The sequence below is a fragment of the Nicotiana attenuata genome, chromosome 9, assembly GCF_001879085.1.
Source record: "Nicotiana attenuata strain UT chromosome 9, NIATTr2, whole genome shotgun sequence".
NCBI lineage: Eukaryota > Viridiplantae > Streptophyta > Magnoliopsida > Solanales > Solanaceae > Nicotiana > Nicotiana attenuata.
In genome coordinates, this window is record NC_031997.1 from 25483719 (window position 1) to 25509082 (window position 25364).

At 38.1% G+C, this 25364-nt stretch overlaps 1 pseudogene; it reads left to right on the forward strand.

Moving 5' to 3' along the window:
• Positions 1-25364, forward strand: part of LOC109232601 — a 134822-nt pseudogene that overhangs the window by 95577 nt on the left and 13881 nt on the right.

Below are 25364 nucleotides of genomic sequence, written 5' to 3' on the forward strand. Positions count from 1 at the left end.
TCAAGGGTCGATCACAACTGAAGTTCAAACAACTTACCCCGTACTCGGGGAATGCCGTCTGAAAAATCGATGTGATCGAACTACTAAAATCTCAAGATCATAAGACCTTAAAAAGGCAACACTCATTTTTATGGGCCACGACCACCACACTCGGGGACTGACACTTCGAACAAGTTTGAAGTGTAATCGGAAAACAAGCCCAAGAGGCAAACGCCAAGTTAAAGGCTATGACCAAAATAACACGGTTCAGAGACATCCGAATTCCGAAATGAAATAGGCCTTTTAATATCTTCACAAAACCGGTTAAAGGGGCTACCCTCGGAAAAATTATAAAGGGTTTCGATAACATCAACCCTTAAAAACCCTAAGGGGTACCAGATTGTTCAAACTATTAAACAACCTTATTTGATGCTAAGGCACAACAAATTTCTATATGGTTAACTTTCTTTCAGCCGAAAAGGGAAAAAAACCATTCTTTCAAGGCCATACTAGCCTAATTCAAAAGATCTAAGGGCCATGCTGTTTTCGAGTTCTAGGGATCATCCTCACTTAATTACGACCTAAAAGTTATCTTTCTTCGAGTTCGAGCAGGTACTCACTCGACACTAGTTCGGTTTTGGTCCAAATTGCCTGAACCTCTAACTTATGAATGCAATTTCATAAGTCATAGATAAAATAAAGTAAAGACAAAACCGAAAGGGAAAGAAAATACCTTTTATATATCAAAAAGTTATTTACAAGGGCAACATTACCCGATCGGAATTCACAAAAAGATCCTAAACGCTTAATCTTCTCCAGGAGCAACATCTTCGTCCTCAGAGCCTTCTCCACTCCCGGAATCATCATCATCAGAAGAGAGCAACGCTTTGGCTTCAGCCTCGAGCTCTTTCGCATTCTTGATCTCAACATCAAGGTCGAAGCCGCGAGCGTGAATCTCTTCGAGACTGGCACTTGATGTGCTCGGCAACCCAGTATGCTTGAGTCTGAGCAGCATCGATAACTTTCTTTGCTCGAGCTTGAGCGGCCTCAGCATCAGTTTGGTAGATATCCACAATCTCCTCAGCATCGGCCTTAGACATCTCAGCTTCAGATTTCACCACTGCAAGCTCCGCGTCCAACCGAGCCTGTAGCTCCTCAATTTTCTTGGTTTGTTCCAAGTTCTTCCCTTTCATGCCTTGGAGTTGACTTTCGGCTGAGGACAACTGAGCTCGAGTAGCCTATTTCTCTAGGGCAAGGCGATCCATCTTTTGCTTCCACACTATAGTCTCCTCCCTCACCTCATCTACTTCTCCTCAAAGTTGCACGATCGTTTCATGCAACCGCTGGACCTGTGAGATCAAATCATTAGCCATCACTCCCAAACCGAGGCCATAAGTGTCTAAGACTTTATTTACTTGCTCGGGCAGTTCGCTTTGTTCTTTCTGGGCCACGACCAGCTCAGCTCAGAGGCCTTCGATTTCTTTTTCTTTTTTCTCACCAAGAAGCCTAAGAGAATTTTTCTCCTCGGTAAGCCCTTGAATTTCAGAACTCATATCGGCTCAACTCTCTTTGATACTTAAAGAAAGCCTCATGATGAAGTACCGATGCCTACACAAATAGAAGGAAAGAATCAGGTAGGAAAGAAAAACACAAGTATGAAGGCCGATGTTGACAAAGAAAGTTAGGGCTTACTCGATTCAATGCTTGCTGGGCCTCATTGAAGAGACACGATGCTCCCATCTCGTCCATCAAAGCTTGATCTTCCTCAGTGACTAGACCTTAAAAGTAACTTGTCACCCCTATAGGGGAGGCAAAAACTCGTGCATCCTCTGGGATCGTAATAATGATAGTCCGTTTGCACTCGGGATCAACACCGGGGGCTGAAAATTTGCTGGTCAACCTGAAACCCGAGGAAGATTCGCCTAAGCTCCTCCTCTGTATTTCCAAGTCACTCAAGCCAGCGGCATCGTCGACCCCAGCAAAACAACCTTGAAAAAGGTCCATTCCTCTGAGGGCGCCTTCTACCTGAGGAGTTTTCATGGCCTGAGCCTCTCGAACATCCCTTTCCGAGAATGAAGGAAGCGGCGTGGAGTCTCCGGTTTCTGTTGCCCCAGGTGGGCCTCTCGAAATGCTCTCTTCATTTTGAGGGGCCTCAGGACCGGCCCCCGCAGCCATTTCCGACACCATCTCACCCCGAGGTGAGGTATCTTCAGTCTCTAACAACTCGGGGACTTTGCCCGAATCCTCTTCCAAGATCCCCTCAGTTCGAGGCAAAAGCTCTTCAACCCTCACCAACTCGGAGGCCTTTGGGGCCTCGATGTTCCTCTTCACTCGGGCCACTAACTCGGAGCCATCATCTTCATTTCTTCTTCTTCCTCTCTTAGCCGCTGAACTACATCTGCAGGCAGCGCGACAATGTCTTTCTTTAATTTGGCTTACGAGACGGATTTTTCTTGGGCTTGGATCCTCATAGGTTGAGATCCTTTTCCTCTTCTTGTCCTTCACTGGTTTCGGAACCGGGGGCGAAGTCTCCTCCTCACCAGACGGAGGCCTTATCGGCACTTCCTTCATAAGACCTGTAAAAGAAAAACAAGTATGAGGAGAAATTCAGACAACGATCAATGTTATCAAGATATGTGAAAACTTACCATGGCTTCAGGCCTACCATCGACCCTTCGACAATTCAGCCACACGCGCTCAGCATGTGTAGACGTCGACACCAAGCTCCTAACCCAATTCTCTAGATGAGGGAATCGCACCGGCATCCAGGCAACGACTGCACCAAGTAAAACACCGGTAAGAAAGGATGAAAATATAGAAGATAATAAACAGAAGTTAAAAACGGTGGAATTATACTCACATTTCATATTCCATTTCTCTGAAAATGGCATGTTCTCAACTGGGATTAGGTCCGAGGTCTTCACCCAGACAAATCGGCCCATCCAACCTCGGTTCCTGTCCTCATCCGTGCTCAAGAAGACCGCCTTCGGAGATCGACATTGAAGCTTTATTAGCCCATCTTATAAAGTTGGGGGCTATACAGGCGAATGAGATGGTCTAGGGTGAAGGGAAGCCCCTCGACTTTGCTCACAAAAAATCAAAGCAATGTCACTATCCTCCAAAAAGAAGGATGAATCTGGCCGAACAGGTTGGGTAGGGGAAAGCCTCTCAATCCCTATTTGAAGGCGAAGATGATAGATTCTCTTTGGTGACCTCGTACGTGTTGCAGAAGTCCACTATGATTGAATCCAGAGGACCGAATGTGAAAGGGTAGGTGTAAACTCTCAAAACCCCTCCACATGCGTAGTGATTGACTTTTCGGGCGAGGGCACCATCACGTGCTTGTCTACCCAGTTACAGTCCTTTTTAACTTTCTTTAAAAGGCCACTAGTGATTGTGCATATGTACCTCGACATTAACTAACATCGGCCCAGAATCGAGGAGAACTTTTCAACTTTGAAATCGGAGTCAAGGACACACGGCCCACCTCAATAAAGTCGGGGGCTATACAGGCGAATGAGATGGTCTAGGGTGAAGGGAAGCCCCTCGACTTTGCTCACAAAAAATCAAAGCAATGTCACTATCCTCCAAAAAGAAGGATGAATCTGGCCGAACAGGTTGGGTAGGGGAAAACCTCTCAATCCCTATTTAAAGGCGAAGATGATCGATTCTCTTTGGTGACCTCGTACGTGTTGCAGAAGTCCACTATGATTGGATCCAGAGGACCGAATGTGAAAGGGTAGGTGTAAACTCTCAAAACCCCTCCACATGCATAGTGATTGACTCTTCGGGCGAGGGCACCATCACGTGCTTGTCTACCCAGTTACAGTCCTTTTTAACTTTCTTTAAAAGGCCACTGGTGATTGTGCATATGTACCTCGACATTAGCTAACATCGGCCCAGAACCGAGGAGGTCTTTTCAACTTTGAAATCGGAGTCAAGGACACACGGCCCACCTCAATAAAGTCGGGGGCTATACAGGCGAATGAGATGGTCTAGGGTGAAGGGAAGCCCCTCGACTTTGCTCACAAAAAATCAAAGCAATGTCACTATCCTCCAAAAGAAGGATGAATCTGGCCGAACAGGTTGGGTAGGGGAAAGCCTCTCAATCCCTATTTGAAGGCGAAGATGATGGATTCTCTTTGGTGACCTCGTACGTGTTGCAGAAGTCCACTATGATTGGATCCAGAGGACTGAATCTGAAAGGGTAGGTGTAAACTCTCAAAACCCCTCCACATGCGTAGTGATTGACTCTTCGGGCGAGGGAACCATCACGTGCTTGTCTACCCAGTTACAGTCCTTTTTAAATTTCTTTAAAAGGCCACTGGTGATTGTGCATATGTACCTCGACATTAGCTAACATCGGCCCAGAACCGAGGAGATCTTTTCAACTTTGAAATCGGAGTCAAGGACACACGGCGAAGGAAAGAATTCTTCAGGGAGTGGCTCCGCCGCTGGTTGTTCGTCGGCCGGCTTAGACGAGGAAGAATTCTTTCTGCGGCACGGTTTTGGATGTTTTCGTTATTTTGGGTTTCAGTTTAAAGAAAAAAGAAGAGAATAAAACTTGGTGTTTTGAGAGAAGGTTGATAATAAAACGCGGAGATTATGCAGAACGAGAAAACTTAAAGTATGTAAAAAGCTTTGAAGATTAGAGCAGAGATTAAGAGTAAAGTTTGGGCAAAGAGAGGAAAAACGCATTTATCGGATGGAGATGACGGTTCAGAACCGATAATGGCCGAACACAACTGACAGGCATTTAATGCCTTGATATACGAATCGAGGGGACGTTTCGGTCACCTCTGCCACTTACGTGACAATGCTTACTTCATGGTCAATCGAGGGCAAGTTCGAAGCCTCAATTCGTTTCTTGTCATTACCCTCCAGAAAATGAGGGGACTATCTGTATACAGCTAAAATCGGGCCCGATTTTACTGATTTACCGGGATTTGGGTAAAGGATCGAAGACTGGGCACCGAGGCACGAAGACTGGGTACCAAGTTCGTGATTCGAGATGCATGTTGAGATTGAGGCAAGTAGTGATCGAGGCCAATGGGACAGACAGCGGGCAAGATCGTTGACTGCATAATAATGGATAGGCGAAATATCCGTGACTAGTTGAAGATCGCGGCGGTAATCTCAGAACAGATCAAATCAAGGGCGGTTGTTTAGGTTAATCATGGAATTTACTTCCGTATATAGAATTGTACCATAGATAGGATTCCTCAACTATATAAAAAGGGTCCATATCATTTTGTAATCACTTTACATTCACGCATATCAAAGCAATACCACACTTTATGTCTAGCTTATATTCTTGTTCATCAGGTTGCTTATTTTTTAACTATTCGGGTACCGATCAGTTCGAGGGCACTCAAGCTCGAGGGCTGAATTACGTTTCAACACTGGTTTGCTTTATCTCATAGTTAATTCTATTATTAATCTTCATATTTATCGATTGATATTAGGTGAAACCACATGTCCTTAAAATTACATTATAAGTTTAATTGTTATCCAATTTTAAGGTAAACAATTTCCACATAACCTATTTTACATGGATATTTGGAAACACATTTTTTTCCCGTTCCATTATCTGCAACTTAGGTTGCTCGCTCCATCACTTCACTTCCATTATCTCCCTATTCCCTTATCTTAGTCCTATATTATAGAATATTCCACACATTGACACATTCTTTTTTAACATGTGGCAAATTGGAAGGTACTCACCATTCACCATTAGAAACTTTTTCTTCCGCTTCCATAATTGCACTATCCGTATATTACATCTTTATAGCAAGCTTGTTTCAAGGATTTGGATTTTCTGCGAAGATTATTGCCAATCACAGAAGCATTGAGACCACCTTATTTTTTAAGGTGGTTCCTTATCTGCTCGATCTTCATCTTTTGGGGCAAAATGGGAAATGGAAGCATTGATATATCTGGCTTCTTGTATACATAATCTTTGACGAAAACAAAGTTACCTTGGGCTAAATCACTGAAGAATCCACTTTCTTTAATTCACAGTTACTTCCAAGCGGGTAAATTGAAACGCCCTAATTTCAAAAAAACAAATTGCAGATTGTCTCCTTTGTTAGGTAACTAATAATATTCTGGCAAAAAGCTCATAGAGACAAGAAATAATTACAATGTACAGAAGAATGGTTGCTTTTCTATAAGCCCAATCCCGCCCCAAACATTGGAGGGGAGGGGTTTCAAAAATTTGTAAGTTCCATAACACACCCTTGCTGAATAAGAACCCAAAATTCAATTAAAGCAATTGAGCCCTCTGTATTAACAACTCACCATATTTCTAAATACATTATAGTTTCAACGTTTCATTGATTGAGATGGGAGACAATCACGACTCCTAAGTGTTAAAGATCTAAGGGCATTTAATAAGGCTTTACTAGGAAAATGGTCATGGAAATGCTCTATGGAGGAAGGTAATAGTAGAAAAATACGGAGTTTTGGAAGGGGGTTAGAGGACAAAGAACATCACTATGCTTTGTTGATGCGGATTACAGAGAAATATAATGAATGGATGGGAAGAGTTTAGCACAAATGCATCTTTTCGTATTGGAGACGGGAGGAGGATTAGTGAAAAGGTCTGGGGGAAGAACACTTTGAGCATTACTTTCCTAGTAACATTTATAGCATTTCGTGCCAAAAGGACACGATAGTCCAACAAGCCAGAAGCCTACAAGATGGAGAAATTTTTTTTTGGGATTTGACGTTTGGAGAAACCTACAGGATTTGGAAGTAGTCAAGTTCCAAAGGTTGATGGAGTTACTACATAAACAAAATGCACCAAAGAAAATAACTGTGTGTTCTTTGTTTGTTGAATAGGGAGGACGTTGATTTTCGGCATATTTTGATTTGGATCCCGAAGGTACCAGAAAAGGGTTTTTTTCCTCTTGGTTAGCCAAGAGGAACAATCTTTACGACTGAGAACATTTTGGCATAAAGGTCACCCGGCATCAGTGAGACAAGCCACACGGGTGGACTTAGAGGGTACCTAATGGAGTGCGTGAACCCATGACTGAATCCATAATCTCTCCGCCAAACTAGGTATTTTATGTATGTATTTTCTAAAATTGGTCTAATATTATATGTTGGCACCCATGCTTCGCAAATGCTGAATAGTGCACTTGGTTTAATACTGCGTTATTTATCCAAGGAACATAGATTAATTTCCACTTCATATTTTTTTTCTCCTTTCTTTAGTGATGCACCCATGTTATAGAAATCTTAAATCCGTGTGTGAAGCCACATCACCTGCTTGAGTTAAAGCAAGTAAACAAGCATCTTAAACGTAGCTCCTTTTTATAGGAGTTAACTCTTACATTGGGTAGCCATTGCTAATACTACTGAACTATTTAGACAGTCTATAGACACAAGCATAATTTGATCCAATCCATTTCAATAAACAAGATATGGCTAGGACGTCAGATGTGCACTACCAAGAAATTTCTCTAATCTTTACAATTCAGATGTTCGTATTTCAAAAGACAAACGTATTCTTCCTTTTCATAATTTCAGGTCTTCAATAGTTATAATTACTTAGACACACTTGTATACAGTTAAAATTGGGCCTATCCGATTTTGCTATTTAATCGAAACCAGGAAATTGTTTCGAGGATTAGCCTCGATGTGGAGCGGATCAAAATGACGAAGGCAAGGTACTGTGTTCGAGAATCGAAGTGCCTGCTGAGATTGAAGCTGGCAATGATCGAGGTCAAATAGGGCAGGCTCCGTGCGAAGCACAATAACGGGAAAGCGAGATATCCGTGACTGATCGAAGATCACGGTGAAAACCTCGGAAAGGATCAAATCGAAGGCGGTTAATTAGCTAATCATGTGATTTCCTTCTGTAATTAGAGTTATACTATAATTAAGATTCCTCTACTATAAAGAGGAGTCCCAATCATTTTTAGACACCTTATATTCACACAGATAAAAGAAATACAATATTCTATCTTTAATCTACATTCTCTTGTTTATCAGCTTGTTGCATTTTAACTGTCCTTACATAACAAGATCGAGGGTATTCAAACTCGAGTGCCCCGTCCAAACACTGGGTTCTTTATATTATTGTCAATTTCTATTATTATACTCTTTGCATTTGTCAATTGATACAAGGTGAAATCACGTATCCTCAAAACCACATTATAAGTTTCATTGTTATATAATTTTTAGGGTAAACAGTTTGGCGCCCACCGTGGGGCTAAGGATAATAGTTATTGCCTAGTATTAATCCTCATAACACACACTGCTTTTACGCTTGTTTTCGTAAGTGTCTTTGATTTCAGGAATCAACATGTCAAACTCTTAAGCAGTGCCCACTCACATAGACGCCGGCCTTGGTCTTCATGGCGAGAACGAGAACGTAGTCGCCCCGGGAAATGAAGTACCTCCAGTCAATCCCCATGGACCACCGACTATAGACCTGGTCGCTATTGGTTCTCGTGTTGCCATTCATGGAAATTTAGGCGTCGAACCTGAAAATAGCGTTCACAGAGATAATGGATCACAGGAAGTTGTTCAGAGGGTCAAACCTGTACGGGAGAAATCGAATGATAATGGATCGGGAACTGATCCCCCACTCATGAAGATGCTCGAGGAGCTCACCAAACAGATCGAATCGGGAGAAAAGAAAATTGAGGCTAATGATAAAAAGGTAGAAACGTACAACTCACGGGTTGATCAAATACCGGGGGCACCCCCGATTCTAAAGGGTTTAGACTCGAAGAAGTTCGTATAGAAGCCTTTCCCACCAAGTGCGGCTCCGAAGCCCATTCCAAAGAAGTTCCGCTTGCCAGAAATTCCTAAGTACAATGGAACCACTGATCCTAATGAGCATGTCACTCTTATACATGCGCTATAAAAAGAAATGACTTAGAGGATGATGAAATTGAATTTGTTTTGTTGAAAAAATTCGGAGAATCTTTATCGAAGGGGCGATGATATGGTACCACAATTTGACGCCCAATTCCATCGTTTCCTTCGCCATGCTTGCTGATTCATTCGTAAAGGCACACACCAGAGCAATAAAGGTTACGACTAGGAAGTCGGACCTCTTCAAAGTGAGACAAAAGGACAATGAAATGCTAAGGGAATTCGTGTCTCGGTTCCAGTTGGAACACATGGACCTACCGCCGATCATCGATGATTGGGTTGTCCAAGCCTTCACTCAAGGTTTGAACGAGCGAAGTTCAGTAGCATCACGACAACTAAAGCAGAATCTTATTGAATATCCGGCTGTGACCTGGGCCGATGTACATAATCGATACCAGTCAAAGATCAGAGTCGAGGATGATTAGTTAGGAGCCCCTTCCGGTTCTGTTTACCCAAATAGATCCGAAGGTAGAATTCAAAGAGACATCAAGAGAGAGCCCCGATCGAACAGAGATCGGAACCAACCATACAATGCAGATCGTAGAAATAAAGGATTGGGACGTAATCCCGTTCGGAATGATCGGGCATCTCTCTCCTCCGTGAGCCTTTTAAGATCGGCCTCACACCGGTTCAGTTTTGCACGGGATTTAGAAAACGCTTCTCGATGAAGCGTCAAGGCCTATGAAGAAAGAAAAAAAATCAGGCAACAGAAAATAAAAGCAAAAGTACTATTGATAAAGGGAGCTAAGGCTTACCTGACTCAAGAGTCGATGAGCCTCATCGAAGATACTCGATGCATCCCCCAGATCGGAAGCATCTTTGACTCCCATGAAGAAACCATGAAAAAGGTCCTCACTTTCGTTGCCATTCCCATATCGGGGGTCTCCATGGCCTGGGCCTTCTGAATTTGCCCCTCGGAAAATGTGGGGAGGGGCGACGAATCGTCAATGTCTATTGCCCCAAGCAGGTCACTTGGGGCGTTCTTTTCGTTTCGAAGGGACACAGAACTAGCCCCTTCAGGCAAATCCGTTGATTGCTCATCATGACAGGAGGCATCTTCAGCCTCTGAGAACTCGAGGACTTTGCTCGAGCCACCCTCGAGATCTCTTAGGTCCAAGGCTGAACCTCTTCGATCATCACCGGCTCAGCGGCCTTCGGGGCCTCGACGCCCCTCTTCGTTCGAGCTACTAGCTCGAAGTCAGCATCTTCATCTTCCTCTTCTTCCTCCCTTAGAAGCTGAGTAACATCTGTAAGCAAGGTGGCGATGTCCTTTTTCGATCTGGGAGCCTTGGTCTTCTTGGGCTTTGGAGTATCAGAGGGAGAGACCCTTTTCCTCTTCTTATCCTTCGTCGGCTTCGGGGCCTCCTCCTCCCCAGACGGGGGCCTCTAACGGCAATGTCTCCGAGACCTGTATGAATTCGAAAGGAAATCAAGTAAATACGAAAAGAAATATTTCAGAGAAGAGCATCAAATAAGTGTAAAGAAGCTTACCATGATTCTTGGCCTCCCATCGACCCTTTGCCAAATCGCGCCATGAGCGCTCAGCATACGAAGAGGTCGAGGCTAGTTTTCGAACCCAACTCTCGAGGTTCGGAATTGCACCAGGCACCCAAGAAGCCGCTACATCATAGGAATGGATGTCGATGAGAAAAGAAAAAAGAAACAAAATAATAAACAGAAGCTATAGGTGGGTTTTGTACTTACGCTTCATGTTCTATTCCTCGGGGAATGGTATCTTCTCAGCCGAAATTATGTCAGAAGTCCTCACTCGAACGAACCGGCCCATCCATCCTCGATCGTTGTACTCGTCTATGCTCGAGAACAACACCTGGTAGCCTGACGTTGAAGCCTTATCAACCTGCTTCGATAGAGATGGGGGCTGTACATTCTGATGAGATGGTCAAGGGTGAAAGGCATCCCTTCTACCTTGCTCACGAAGAATCGGAGCAGAATGACAATCCGCATAAAGAAGGATAGATCTGACCTAGGGTTATTTGTTATTGTCGGCAAAAATTGATGATGACGGGATCGACGGGGCCCAGCGTGAAAGGGTAAGTGTAAACACTTAGGAACCCTTTCACATGAGTAGTGATGTCTTCTTCGAGGGTCGGAATCAGCACCTCTTCATCTTCCTAGTGGCAATCTTTCTTCACCTGCTTGAGGTCGCCCTCAGTTATCGAGCATATATATCTCGAAATTGGCTCACATCGGCCAAGGACCAACGAAGTTTTCTCGACTTTGATGTCAGAAGTAAGATCACACCCCCGGGAACGCACTCCTCAAGGCCTGGCTCCACCGACGTTTTATCGCCGGCCGACCGCGATGAAGAAGCTTTTTCCTTTTGAGGAACAGTTTTTGATGTTTTTGCCATTTTTATATGGGTTTAGAGACAGAAAAAGATAAGATTTGTTGTTTCGAGAGAAGCTTGACAACGGGATTTGAAGAATTTGCAAAACTGAAAAACTTGGAAGAAGTAGAGCGCTTTGAAGATTAAGAGAAGTTTGAAAGTAAAATTTGACAAATTATCTGGAAGACCTATTTATAATGATCACTACGATGGTTCAAATACGCTGGTGGCCGACCACCAACTGACGCTCAGTAATGATTTTGGGAACTGTACCGACGGGACACTTCAGTCGCTTCCATCGCTTACGTCACGAGGGTGACATCATAATCGGTCGAGGCACAAAATCGAAGGCTCAATTCGCTTTTTCTCATTACACTCCAAGAAACGAGGGGACTATCTGTATACGATTAAAACTGGGCCTATCCGATTTTGCTATTTAATCGAAATCAGGGAATTGTTTCGAGGGTTAGCCTCGAAGTGGGGCGGATCAAAGTGACGAAGGAAAGGTATTGTGTTCGAGAATCGAAGTGCCTGCCGAGATCGAAGCTGGCAGTGATCGAGGTCAAACAGGGCAGACTGCGAGTGAAGCACAATAATGGGAAAGCAAGATATCCATGACTGATCGAAGATCACGGCGGGAATCTCGGAACGGATCAAATCAAAGGCGTTTAATTAGCTGATCATGTGATTTCCTTCTGTAATTAGAGTTATACCATAATTAGGATTCCTCTACTATATAAAGAGGAGTCCCCATCATTTGTAGACACCTTAAGTTCACACAGATAAAAGAAATACAATATTCTCTCTTTAATCTACATTCTCTTGTTTATCAGTTTGTTGCATTTTAACTGTCCTTACATAACTAGCTCGAGGGTATTCAAACTCGAGGGCTCTGTCCAAACACTGATTTGCTTTATATTATTGTCAATTTCTGTTATTACTCTTTGCATTTGTCAATTGATACTAGCTGAAATCATATATTCTTAAAACCACATTATAAGTTTAATTGTTATCCAATTTTTAGGGTAAACAACACTCAAAACTAGAGCTGACACTCTCGCACTGAGTAAGAATTTGAAAGCACAATCATGCCGACCCCCACTAAGAATATAAAATTTTGACCAGATACTACTATATATGGGTTAACATTCAGAAGACATTGAATCGCTAGTTCTGAATATTACGTGAAAGGAGTAGTATCTTTGATGGAGTTCATCAGTCTTCATCTCCGAGCAGTGGCGGAAGCACGTGGTGGCAATCCGCTTCATCAAAAAATAATATTCTGTATATGTATAAATTACGATAAAGCTGTATAAATATTGCATAAATATTTTATTTGAACCCACTTGACAATTACTATTTTACGACTAAAGTCTGTACTTTTAAAATTGAACCCGCTTACACAAAATTCTGGGTCCGCCACTATCTCCGAGTTCACTTCATTTTATAGTTTCCAACTTCTTGTGTTGCAACAACTTTTTCTCTTTACAGCGTGATTCACTCTTCCGCAATGGAAATACATTCTTCTCTCAACAACCATAAGGTGTTAGATCGTTTCCAGTTTTGTAGACGAATCAACAACAACAACAACAATAATCTTATGAACCTCCAAACCTTTGAATTGCCAACTTTCGCTAATTAGTGTCAAAATCTTCTAGAAGCCTCCAAATGAAAATTCGGGTATACGCCCAAGTTTAAAATCACCATCCGGACCTAGCGGAACCATCAAAACTCCGATCCGAGGTTAAATACTCAAAAGTCAAATTTGGTCAACACTTCCAATTTAAAGCCTCTCAGATGAGAACAATTATTCCAAATCATTCCCGAATTATCCGAAAATCGAAACCGACTATACACACATGTCGTAACATATCATACAAAACTACTCAGGCCCTCGAATCATCGAACGGAATGCAAATGCTCAAAACGACCGGTCGAATCATTACAGGGATAGTAACACAAATTATAAAGGGTTGCATACACTAAGGGTGCAAAATGCAAATAACTCTTGATTTATTGTATAAAGGATTTAAATGTATGATTTTGAAAAGCACGGATAACACTGTTGTATTTGTGCACAATTTTCAAAATATAGGGGTATAGGTGCTTGGTTTAAAATACGTGATCGAATCATATTATGAAGGTATTTATAGTAATTTACCCTAACTTATATTAAAATGATATTAATTTACTAATAAGAATTAATCTTGACCATGTGTTTTTTTGTGAATTTAGACTGTTAAAGAAAGTCCAAGAAGGATATTAATGTTTAAGATCCTAATATTCTTTTGGCATACCAAACATGTGAGGTTTTTTCACTTACAACAAATGGGTAGACTAAATCGCAAAATAAATCAAAATTAGATATCAAGTTTTGAGTCTTCATCAAAACAAACTCATCGATAAACTCATATGTAAAATTTTGGTTTGTTTTCAGTATTGATGTGATGGATCTATTCGAAAAGGCTGAGAGCGTCCGGCTTAGAAACCGGAAAGACAAGTACCTAATAGCGATGGATGACAAAGAATTGGTATCACAAAGTCGGAAAGGATCAAACAATGATGCAATTTGGAGAGTGGAATTTGTTGAGGGAAGACAAGACGCTCTTCGGCTTAAAAGTTATTTGGGGAAATACCTAACTGCTACCAACACACCATTCATTCCAGGTGTTTCTGGGAAAAAAGTCATCCAAGCTGATCTTCCAGAAAAGATCACATACCCATCGGCCGAATGGGAACCCATAAGGGATGGATTTCAGGTGCGTTTCAAATCATTTTGGGGGACTTACCTTCGACCTAATGGAGGATTACCACCATGGAGAAACTCCATTACACACGACGCTCCCAATACTAATAGGACCTACGAAAAAGTTTTATGGGATATTGAGGTTGTTGAGAAACGATCTTTATTACATCGACGAACCAAGTCAGATTCCACCTATCACAGATTGGAAAATTTGGCATTTATCAGATCTAATTCAAATTCCATGGCCTCAACTCTTGTTTCTCCAAAGCCAAAGGCTAAGATTGGGGAACAAGAAATCAGTTAAACCAACATTTACGTGTATCTGCATGCAGGTAAAATAATATTGGAGCTTTTATATTTATATACGGAATTGTGTTGATAAAAAAAATAACATATACAGGAAGGATGTATATCAATTTGCCATGATGTAGATTGAGATTCGTGTCTTTATTTTCTTATGTACAATTCTATATTTTCTCTTGGTGATTGTATCATGCGCCCAGTATCTACCATGTGCGTCACCAAAAAACTGGCATAATATAAATATCATTAATCTAGGATTTTCAAATTTTAGTTTGAAAAACAAGTGATCAGAAATTGCAATATTTGATTTTAAAGACATGATTGTGTTTACGATTTTTAGAGTTTCTTCATATCTTGGGAGAGTATCATCTGATTTTTCCTTTTGGAGAAATAAGTACTACTACAGGAACACTTATTTCTCCCTAGAATTCAACTTCATGAACCGGAAAATGAAGGGTATTTTTTCACATTCATTAGAAAGTAACTTCCGATACATTTGTGCCTTGCAATAACAATAAATATCTATCAAATAGGCTCAATATTCATCACTTCTGTTTATATTTTTCTCTTCAAATTTTGTGCAAGTCAACGAACACATATTTTGATATTATTTATACTACTTTAAAATACTTTTCTAATCAGTATTCCAGAAACTAGTAATAATATTAGTCTATGTACAACCCTTTTGTGTGAATCGTTATTATGATTAATATTTTTGAAAACTACATGTCTGAAATAAATATACTCTAATAAGTAAATAATATGATTTCTTGTGCTAATCGAGCGAGTACATTTCGAATACGTGTAAATTAACCATCGATGTTACTAGTAATTTTCCTTTTATAAATGGATTCTGTACAAGTATTTTGTCACGGCCCAAAATTCCACCTAGTCATGATGGCACTTAAACCCCAAAATGTTAGGTAAGCCAAACAACGAATAACACAACTCAAATGAAAGATCATCAATAACAACAAATAAGAAGTAGAAAATTCATACAGTTACCCCAAGGATTGATAGTACAAGTCATGAGCCACTAAGATTTAGAGTTTCAATGTTGCTACGAAGAAAATACACACACTATCTCTTTGAATATACAAAAGTAGAAGTATAAATCCTAACCCACCATGAACAAGTAGTTGCTCCTATCAGTAATGCGGGTGCATCCTCAATGATGGCTTCCGTTATCCATAACAGTTCAACTCCAAGATCAGCATGCAAGGTGCAGAAGAGTAGTATGAGTACAATCGACCACATTTATTTAGTAAGTATCAAGACTAACCACGGTGAAATAGTGATGAGGATTTCAAGTCATATAGTAATCAGTTTACTTATCCTGTACAACTCAATACTGTCACGACCCAAATCGAAGGGCCGTGACGGGCATCCGGGCCTTACTTGTCAACCACCAACGTAACGTATTCTTAACTATACGATCATGCGTAAATGGGCCAGAAGGGCCTTAATTAGATAATACAAACATAACATAAACAATACTCGGCAACGGACAACCCCAAAAATGATATACATGAGAGATACAGGCCTACAAGGCCGAGAAAAACATCTATACACATGACATTTGTCTCAAGCCTCTAGGGAGTGCATAAATATCATAAGGTCGGGATAGGGCCCGTCATACCCATACACATATGTACATATGTATTCTGACACAAAAGGCAACTCCAGAGCAAGTGGACTCTAACAACACCTTCCGCTGAGCTGGTGCCCTACTAGGACCGGCAACCTATCTATCGGGACTTGTGGGCATGAAACACAGAGTCCCCAGGAAAAAGAGACGTCAGTACAAACAGAGTACGAGTATGTATGGAATAAAATAACATAAGGAGATATATCAATGTAAAAGAGGAATGAGAAACTTAACATTTGGCTATGTATTGGCATTGAGGGCATGATGTGCATGAATACAATATTTACGCGCATATAGAGCCATCATATATATATATATATATATATATATATATATATATATATATATATATATATATATATATATATATATACACGCGCGCATATAGAACCATCAAGCCTATGTGGTCGTCATCATCATCATCATCATAATATCCACCAGATCAAGGGTGCGTCTATAGCGCCGTTGTACCATACATACATACATACATACATATATACATGTGCAAGAGCTATAAACAAACATCATGAACTTATCGTAGTGACGTAAGGTCATTACACCTCTGAACAACGTTATGGACCAGCATTATAATCTACCATGAGCGTCACTAAAAAACTGGCATAATAGAAATATCATAAATCTAGGATCTTCAGAGTAATTTGGATAAGTGATCAGAAATTGCAATATTTGATTTTAAAGATATGATTGTGTTTACGATTTTTAGAGTTTCTTCATATCTTGGCAGAGTGTCATCTGATTCTTTGTTTTGGAGAAATAAGTACTACTACAGGAACACTTATTTCTCCCTAGAATTCAACTTCACGAACCGGAAAATGAAGGGTATTTTTTCACATTTATTTGAAAGTAACTTCCGATACATTTGTGCTTTGCAATAACAATAAATATCTATAGAATAGGCTCAGTATTCATCACTTAAGTTTATATTTTTCTCTTCAAATTTTGTGTAAGTCAACGAACATATATTTTGATATTACTAGTTCCTCGTCACGTGCATTGCACGTGTATATCATGTTATTAGTACAATTTTGTTTATATTATAATAAGATAGTATAACATAGATTCTGAAAGGATATAACTACATATATTAAAACATGTATGTGAGGTATTACACAAAAAAATGAAGAAAAAAAATGTAAGTTCAAAATGTTAAATGGTGTATGTGAAATCATAATCTAGCATAATGTTTGTTTATAATTTAAGTAACAAAAAAATATAGTGCGGCTAATAACCAAGAGGTCTTTGAGGTACCGAAATATCTCAATATTAGGTTAGCCAACTAATGTTGAAATCTTCATGTACGTTAGACTCATTTAAATTTAGGAAATATTATGACGTATAAACATTCTAAACCACAATATTTGATTAGTCGCATATCTTTGATCAAACCTATTGATAGGAAATTCAACTCTCTCTCCATATTAGAAAATAAGAAGCTAGCGCTCCTTTATACTCTCACTCTATCAAAGTGCGTTTGAATAGTTTTATTTATAAGTTACGATTGCATCAAAAGATCCAAAAAGTCATGGTTTAGGAAATAAGAGGAAAAGAAATGACAAAATCTGGAAATTGTAAAAATTAATCCTGGAACATATGATTCATGAATTGGAATGTGAAGAAGTACGTCTAGAATATGATGAGCTTGGATACACTCACAATAACAAATTTTTGGACATTTCAAGTCCAAATTTAAATTTGAAGACCCTCTGAGGATTGGCTTGAAAAAATCTATCTATATAGAATAACAAAGGCAAAATCATGTTAGGCTGACTAGTGGAATACCTACAATTCTAACACATGTCCAAAATTAGGGCAACTCTCCAAGATAGTTGGAGTTTCAAATTCAAACTACAAATCAGCAAAATAAAGTTAAATTTTATTTTATTAGAAAACTTCCATTCCTCCCACATTTTTTTTCCAATCCTCCCACGATTTTGTTTTTGCAGTTATTCTTATTGATACACTTGCCTATTAAAAATAAAATTTCCTTCCCCTTAATAGGCCTGGCTGTTATTAAAAAAAATTATCCTTCTACTTTCTTAGTTGGCCTATTTTAAATATCTCATGCGTGTGTTTGCACATAGATAACCCCACGTTTTGATTTGAGTTAAAACTCAACTTCTCTTTATATCTTCAAATATAAAAACCAAAAAAAAAAAAAAAAATCAACGCCCTAACTGCAACTGCTGAAATAGTTTATCCATGTTATACTCTCCCTAAACATATTCTCCTAAATCATAAGCACAAATCTCTCCACTCAAAATAACAAAACAGGAAATTAAAATATATAACCCCACGAAGGAATCAGGTAGTTATTATAATTCTTGAGTAAATTTTGAATTGAGTTAAAGCTTTTGCAAAAAAGAAAAAAAAATCAAATCTTATCCAGTCTTTAGATAACTCCCAATTTTTAAATGGGTGGTTAAAATTTTGAATCTAAAATAAAACTCCTATATACAATTGGTCTCCCATACAGTTTTTTAACCTTTACACGGTTCAACTTGAAAATAGTAGTAGATAAATTCAAGTATTGGTTATATTGCAATATGAAATAGTTTCTTCCATGATGGAATCGTCGTGAATATTCCCTAAAAAAAATCGCAAGAGATGGACTGCATCATGGTTGCAATTGAAATCTGTGTACTGAAAATCGGGAATGACACAAGAAGGGTGAAAAGGTATTGTTTTACTTACATATAATTCAACATGTGTTTATAGTTATTTTAGTTTATTCCGCAATGTATTATTATTTAGTTTTTCTGCCTGTATTGATAGAAGTAAGAATAGTCCAATATGTTAAATGACCCTATTCTAAGAATTCAAGGAGCCAACAATTAAGATACGAGATTTCTGGATCTTTCACTTCTAAGAGGAAGATTACATTCAAATCTGTCCCTTCCAAAAGAGTTGCTAGAGGATTATTACAACTAAAAAATGAAAATGAAACATTGAATATAATTTATCATATACATATATTAATAGAATAGTGGTATATTTTCAATGTAATTTTAAAGACCATTAAATCTTTATAAATATAATAAATTTTAAAATAGGTAATTTTAATAATGAATGGATTTATTATTAAAATAATATGTTAAAAATAACATAGAGAGATAAATAATTTTAATTGTTCGTACTACTGTAATAACAATCATGTAAAGCAATGGTAAAAGTTTCTTCTAAGGCTTCATCCATAATTAGTATATACGTCATGTTAATAAGAATTGAAACTATTATTAAAATATTATATTGAAAATAATATAGAGAGAAAATTTAATTTCAAATTATACGTACTATTACAATAATAATTATAACTATTAAAATTAATGGTAAAAATTTCAGGAAGGGCTTTACTGATAATAATAGTATAGTAGAGCACGAAAAATTATTAAGTATATATATATTAATTGGTTTCAGTCTATATATATTATTGGTTACTATATTTGGATTAATAAATATAGATATCTTATAATTAAATATAAAAAAAGTAAAAAATAAATATATAAAAAAATAACTACCCATTCAAATTGGGTGGGAGTAGTTTCAAGTTGTAGTTTTTAAATTATTTTAAAATAAAAGGAAANGACATGATGTTTAACAATGCAGCTCGTCCTAAGCAAAATTCACTCTATGGTTACAACTTCAGGGCAGATTACTAACTACTGACAGGTTAGTAAAATGGGGTGTGGAAATTGATACACAATGTGTTATGTGTGGAAATGCAGCAGAAACACATAAGCATCTGGGAATGCAACTTTGCTAAAGGTATCTGGCACATAATGAATCAGTGGACTCATGGCAAGATAATGAACACAAGTGATAGGCAGCAACATCAACAGGAGACAATTAGAAGAGCTAAAGGAAAGACTCGGACTGCACAGATATTGAAGATGATATACACAGAATATGTTCATAGCATATGGATAGAGAGAAATATGAGAATTTTTGAGAAAATATATAGATCTAGTGAATCAATAGCTAGAGAAATTGCATGTATTTGTAGTATTAGAGCAGTAGCAAAAACTAGAGATATAGTCAATACTTTTAGAATCTAGTTGCATCAGAGAATGATTGAATGGCTAGCTAACTGTGATAGTTAAGCTACGGATTTGTAAAGACCTTTGGTGATAAATAAAAATATTTAGTTACCAAAAAAAAAAAAAGAATAGAATAAAATTTAAAATTAAAAAATATTTCAACAGTAATAAATTATAAATCTTCTCATATATGACAAAAAGAAAGCGAGTATTAAATATTGGTTAATATAATAAAAAAATATATAGAACAAAAAAGTCATTCNCTAACTATATAAGTACCTTTGATTTAATAGAGATTTCATTATTGGGTATATCGTATTGACAAGTAAGATGACAATTGAATTTTATTAAAGCAATACAATTTAATAGGATCAAACAAGTCCGATCATAATTTAATTTAATTAATATTTTTTATTACTGACCGCGCATCGCGCGGGTACAACTACTAGTAACTTAGAAAATATACAGACACTATATACATGAATTGAATCAAAATTTTGTTTATAATATAAGATAGTATAACATAGATTCTGAAAGGATATATATATATATATATATATATATATATATATATATATATATATATATATATATATATATATGAAGAAAAAAAAATGTAAGTTCAAATGTTAAATGGTGTATGTGAAATCATAGTCTAGCATAATGATTGTTTATAATTTATGTAACAAAAAAACATAGTACGGCTAAATAACCAAGAGGTCTTTGAGGTACCAAAATATCTCAATATTAGGTTATCCAACTAATGTTGAAATCCTCATGTGCGTAATTACTCATTTAAACTTAGGAAATATTATGACGTATAAACATTTTAAACCACAATATTTGATTAGTCGCATATCTTTGATCAAGCCTATCAATAGGAAATTCAACTCTCTCTCCATATTAGAAAATAAGAAGCTAGCCCTCCTTTATACTCTCACTCTATCAAAGTGCGTTTGAAATAGTTTTATTTATAAGTTACGATTGCATCTAAAGATCCAAAACGTCATGGTTTAGGAAATAAGAGGAAAAGAAATGACAAAATCTGGTAATTGTAAAAATTAATCCTGGAACATGTGATTCATGAATTGGAATGTGAAGAAGTACGTCTAGAATATGATAAGCTTGGATACACTCACAATAACAAATTTTTGAAAATTCCAAGTCCAAATTTAAATTTGAAGAGCCCTCTGAGGATTGGCTGGAAAAAATAACTCAGATAATATACAAGACACTATATACATTAATTGCAATAATTAAGTTATTTTAAAATTCACACGCACAAATATTAATATAGTGTTTATGTATCTTTGATATTCAACTCTGTACTTCGAAACTTTTTATATTTAAAATAATAAGTACATCAATGAACCTAAGGTTAAATTAGTATGTGACCTCATTATTTTTAAAAGGCTAATCTTTCATTTGTCTTATTGTGTAATAAGCTATAAAATAAAGTTGATTGAATTTACATTAAGGCTTGGACCTTCTTTGGTGATGCAAATCTTTAGCAACTATCAATTTCAGATCTAAAATTATTATGATCTAAAATAAAGTGGACTACAACAACACCTTCCGCTAAGCTGGTACCCTACTGGAAAGACCGATAATCTGTCTATCTGGACATGTGGGCTTGAAACACTGCGTCCCCAGAAAAAAGAGACGTCAGTACAAATAAAGTTCCGAGTTTGTATGGAATAAAACAACATAGGGAGATATATCAATGTAAAAGAGTAATAAGAAACTTAACATTGGCTATGTATTCGCATTGAGGGCATGATATGCATGAATACAATATTTACGCGCATATAAAGCCACCATATATATATATATATATATATATATATATATATATATATATATATATATATATATATATATACATGACTCTATAGATTTTACAAATCAAAAGAATAGACTTTCTAGAGACAATACTATTTGATCATGATTATGGAGGTTTCTAGCTACTAAGAGTGGAGTCGTGATGGTGTTGCATTTCATTTATATTTTTTATAGAATGTATGGGTCCACCAACTTCTATAGAGAACCAGGTTCTCTATCAGGTTCGACAGTACACACACACAGAATAGAAGTTAAATGAAAAGAGGGATCTTACGTGGAAAATTTCCAGCTCAACGGGATTAACAACCACAACCTACCCTTGTAGGATTTCAACTTCACTACCGAGCAGCTTTCAGGTTACAACCTATGCAACCTAGGAATTAAACTCTTAATCCCTCACTAACTTGTAATACACCGATCACAATCCACTTTGCAATAACTCTATTACAAAGACTTTAAAACTTGACTAATTCTAGCCAAGACTTAAACACACAGGTTTATGGTTTACAAAGATGTTCCTATAAAATGCTTCTAAATAAGCTGGATAGGAATTACAATTTAAAGAACTATTACAAGGTCACAACTCAACTAAGGACACACTGGTCTGTAGTTGCTTTGTTCTTTGTTCTTGAGGCACTTGAAACTTGCTTGCTGAATAGTCACGTGGGTGAGCTTGTGTAGGATCTCTAAGTGTTCAAGAGCTTTGTTTTACCTCCCTTGAATGCATATATACATGTGTGACATCACATGTAATGATGCAAGCAAGGTAGGTAAAAAGTCTTCCCTGGAAAGTTGACTGCAGCACTATTCTTGCACTGTAGCGTGTGTAGGCAGCAACTTTCCAACTGCATAGTTGACTTCGTATAGTCTCCTCGGGAACTGGTAGGGACCTGGTCCCTCAGTTGTTCCTTCCGCTATGAGGAGTTGAATCATATTCCACGCTGAATCTCAACTTGGAATCTTGTGATCTTGAGGTCTTGTAAATGTGTAACATGTTTCTTATCTAGTTATGGATAGTAAGTTTGTTAGATCATCAAAACATAAAGTAAAGTACTAAGTACTTGTAACCTATCAATTTTTCACTTTTTGATGATGACAAACTTATAATTGAAAATCATAGAAGGAGCCACAAAGGAACCAGATTGTGAACCAGAAAGACCTTAAGTACCCCCTGAAGCTCTGCATTCACCTTTAGTCAGTACCTGAACTTTTGTGAGTTCCCCCCCCCCCCCCTCTGAATCTGTATTTTATTTATTCAATTAAATCCTCCCCCTTTTGGCATCATAAAAAGCACAGAATAGGTTAGTAGCATAAAGAAGTTTAGCATAGTTAACTCATGCCACTTTTGTTCCCACAACATGATAAAAGACACAACTAAAAGAGCAGCAACATAGATAGCAAAAAGGAAATCACTTTCATTAACAAGAATTGGACTTTTACCGGTGGGAGCAAAATCATTATTTTTCATCCATAGTCTAGAACAAACAAAAAGCACATACCAGAAATAACAAAACATCACCACCAACAACTTAAGAAGATAGACACTGGAAACTGGACACTAAAAGGGGACATTCTTTAAGGGACACTGGAGGAAGGGAGCTTGGAAGAGGAAGCAAGAGTTTGGAGGACAAGATCCATGCGAGCATTCGCGGACATTTGCTCATCGAGCAGTCTTTCTTTCAGGTCCTCTACCTGTTTCCTTAGTTCAACATTCTCCTTTGTTAGGCGTGCAACCTCTGTGATGTGAGAACCACAAGAACTAGGTACCTCTTGCAACTGACTGAGCAGAATCTCAAGAATCGCGTTCCTAGCCTTCAACTTCCGGATCTCCTCTGTGGCACTATTCTGAGCATTTATCAGTTGAGAGATTGTGGAAGTGCTTCCAACTCCTCCGACTTTGTCAATACACTCACACTCTTCAAGAATAGTTTTTGATAATGATTGCTCTTTGGTGCCCACTTTGGCCTGTCTCAGAGGTACTTTGAAAACTCAAAGACGTTTGCGAGAAGGAACCCATAAGGCAGTACAGGATTCCCGTCTTTGAGGTTCTCTACCTTCTGCATATCTCAATCATATGGCAGGCAAATTGATGGAGGAGAAATTATCCAAAGTCTCCATAAGGAATATATCAGCTTTAGATGCAACAGATCTTCTTTCAGAGCGGGGAAGCAATACTTTGTTAACCATCTCAAAGAGCAGCTGATAAAGTGGAAGGAGTGCCTTCTTATGCACCTGTTCCCCATGCTGTACTGCCTTGTCCTTGACAATGGCATTTTTGAAGTTTAGTGTGCAAGCACCCTGCAGATGACACTCCTTCGGTAGGAACACCCAGAATTGACCCCAATAAGGCAGAGTCTATCACTATGTCCACCCCATTTACCAACACACAGATTTGATCATCATCTATTGTGAAGAGGCTGGTGTAGAAACTCCGCACCTCGTCCTCATACACTATAGGAGCCTCACTTGTAAACAAATTGGTCCACTGTTGAACATCACAAATATCCACTAATTGTCTCATCCCAACACTCTCTAGAATGCCAGAGGAAAATGTGCGGCCCCACAACAATTTCTGATTCCCCAGCTTCCTTTTCCCAAAACTTAGAGTTTCACTCACTTTTCCTTTCTTGACGGAACCAGGTTCCTCCTCATCATCACTATCATCCCTCAACAGACTTTTCCTTCTCCACTGATTTGTTCTGTCTATGTTCACTAGATTTTTCCACTTCTTCCTCATCAGACTTGTCAACACGCTCCTTCATTGTCTTATCACCAAAACTTTTTACCAACTTTTTATTGTGCAAAATGCTTATAAGCTGGAGGGAAGTACAAGTATTGGAATAAGAAAAGGAGTATGGATTATATGAATTAAGGTGTTTAACATCTATAATAATATGATATAAAGTTACGAGATTCTTATGAAGATTTCAAGCCGACGATGATTAATAAAGATAGATAGGGTTAAAAAGGTTATGTATGATATTCAATGAGTTATAACACAATAGAAGTAGTATAGGCGAACAATAAGAACATGATAGGAAAGTATTTCGGGAAACCCTACAATTAGAGGGTTAAGCGACAGAGATATATGAGACGATCACAAATAAGATTACCTAAGACATGAGGAATTAGAAAAGGAAGACGGGAAGCTTTAGAACAAACATAAAACATAATGTTAATGAAGGACAAGTGAAAACCCAAATGGAACATGACAAGTAATGACAATACTTGAAGGCAAATTTGAATTGTGTCTCAACAAGTCGTATAATTCTAAGAACATACCTCGCTAACCGACTAGACTAGTAAATTACTTAAAGGACAAGTTCTTGAAAGCCTGACTTAATGGGGGAATCACGTTAAAACATTGGTAAGAAAGTGAAGTGACTATTTAAAAAGAACTTATCAGAGGTGGATATTTCAAAGACGTAATGGTACCAACATTAGCAAGTACCCTAACGCAAGTTCTAGACTTGGAGAGCTTCGACGGAAATTAGTAGCATTATAATCATAAATGTGGGCGATTTCATATAGAAAAAACAAGCAATAGGGTGG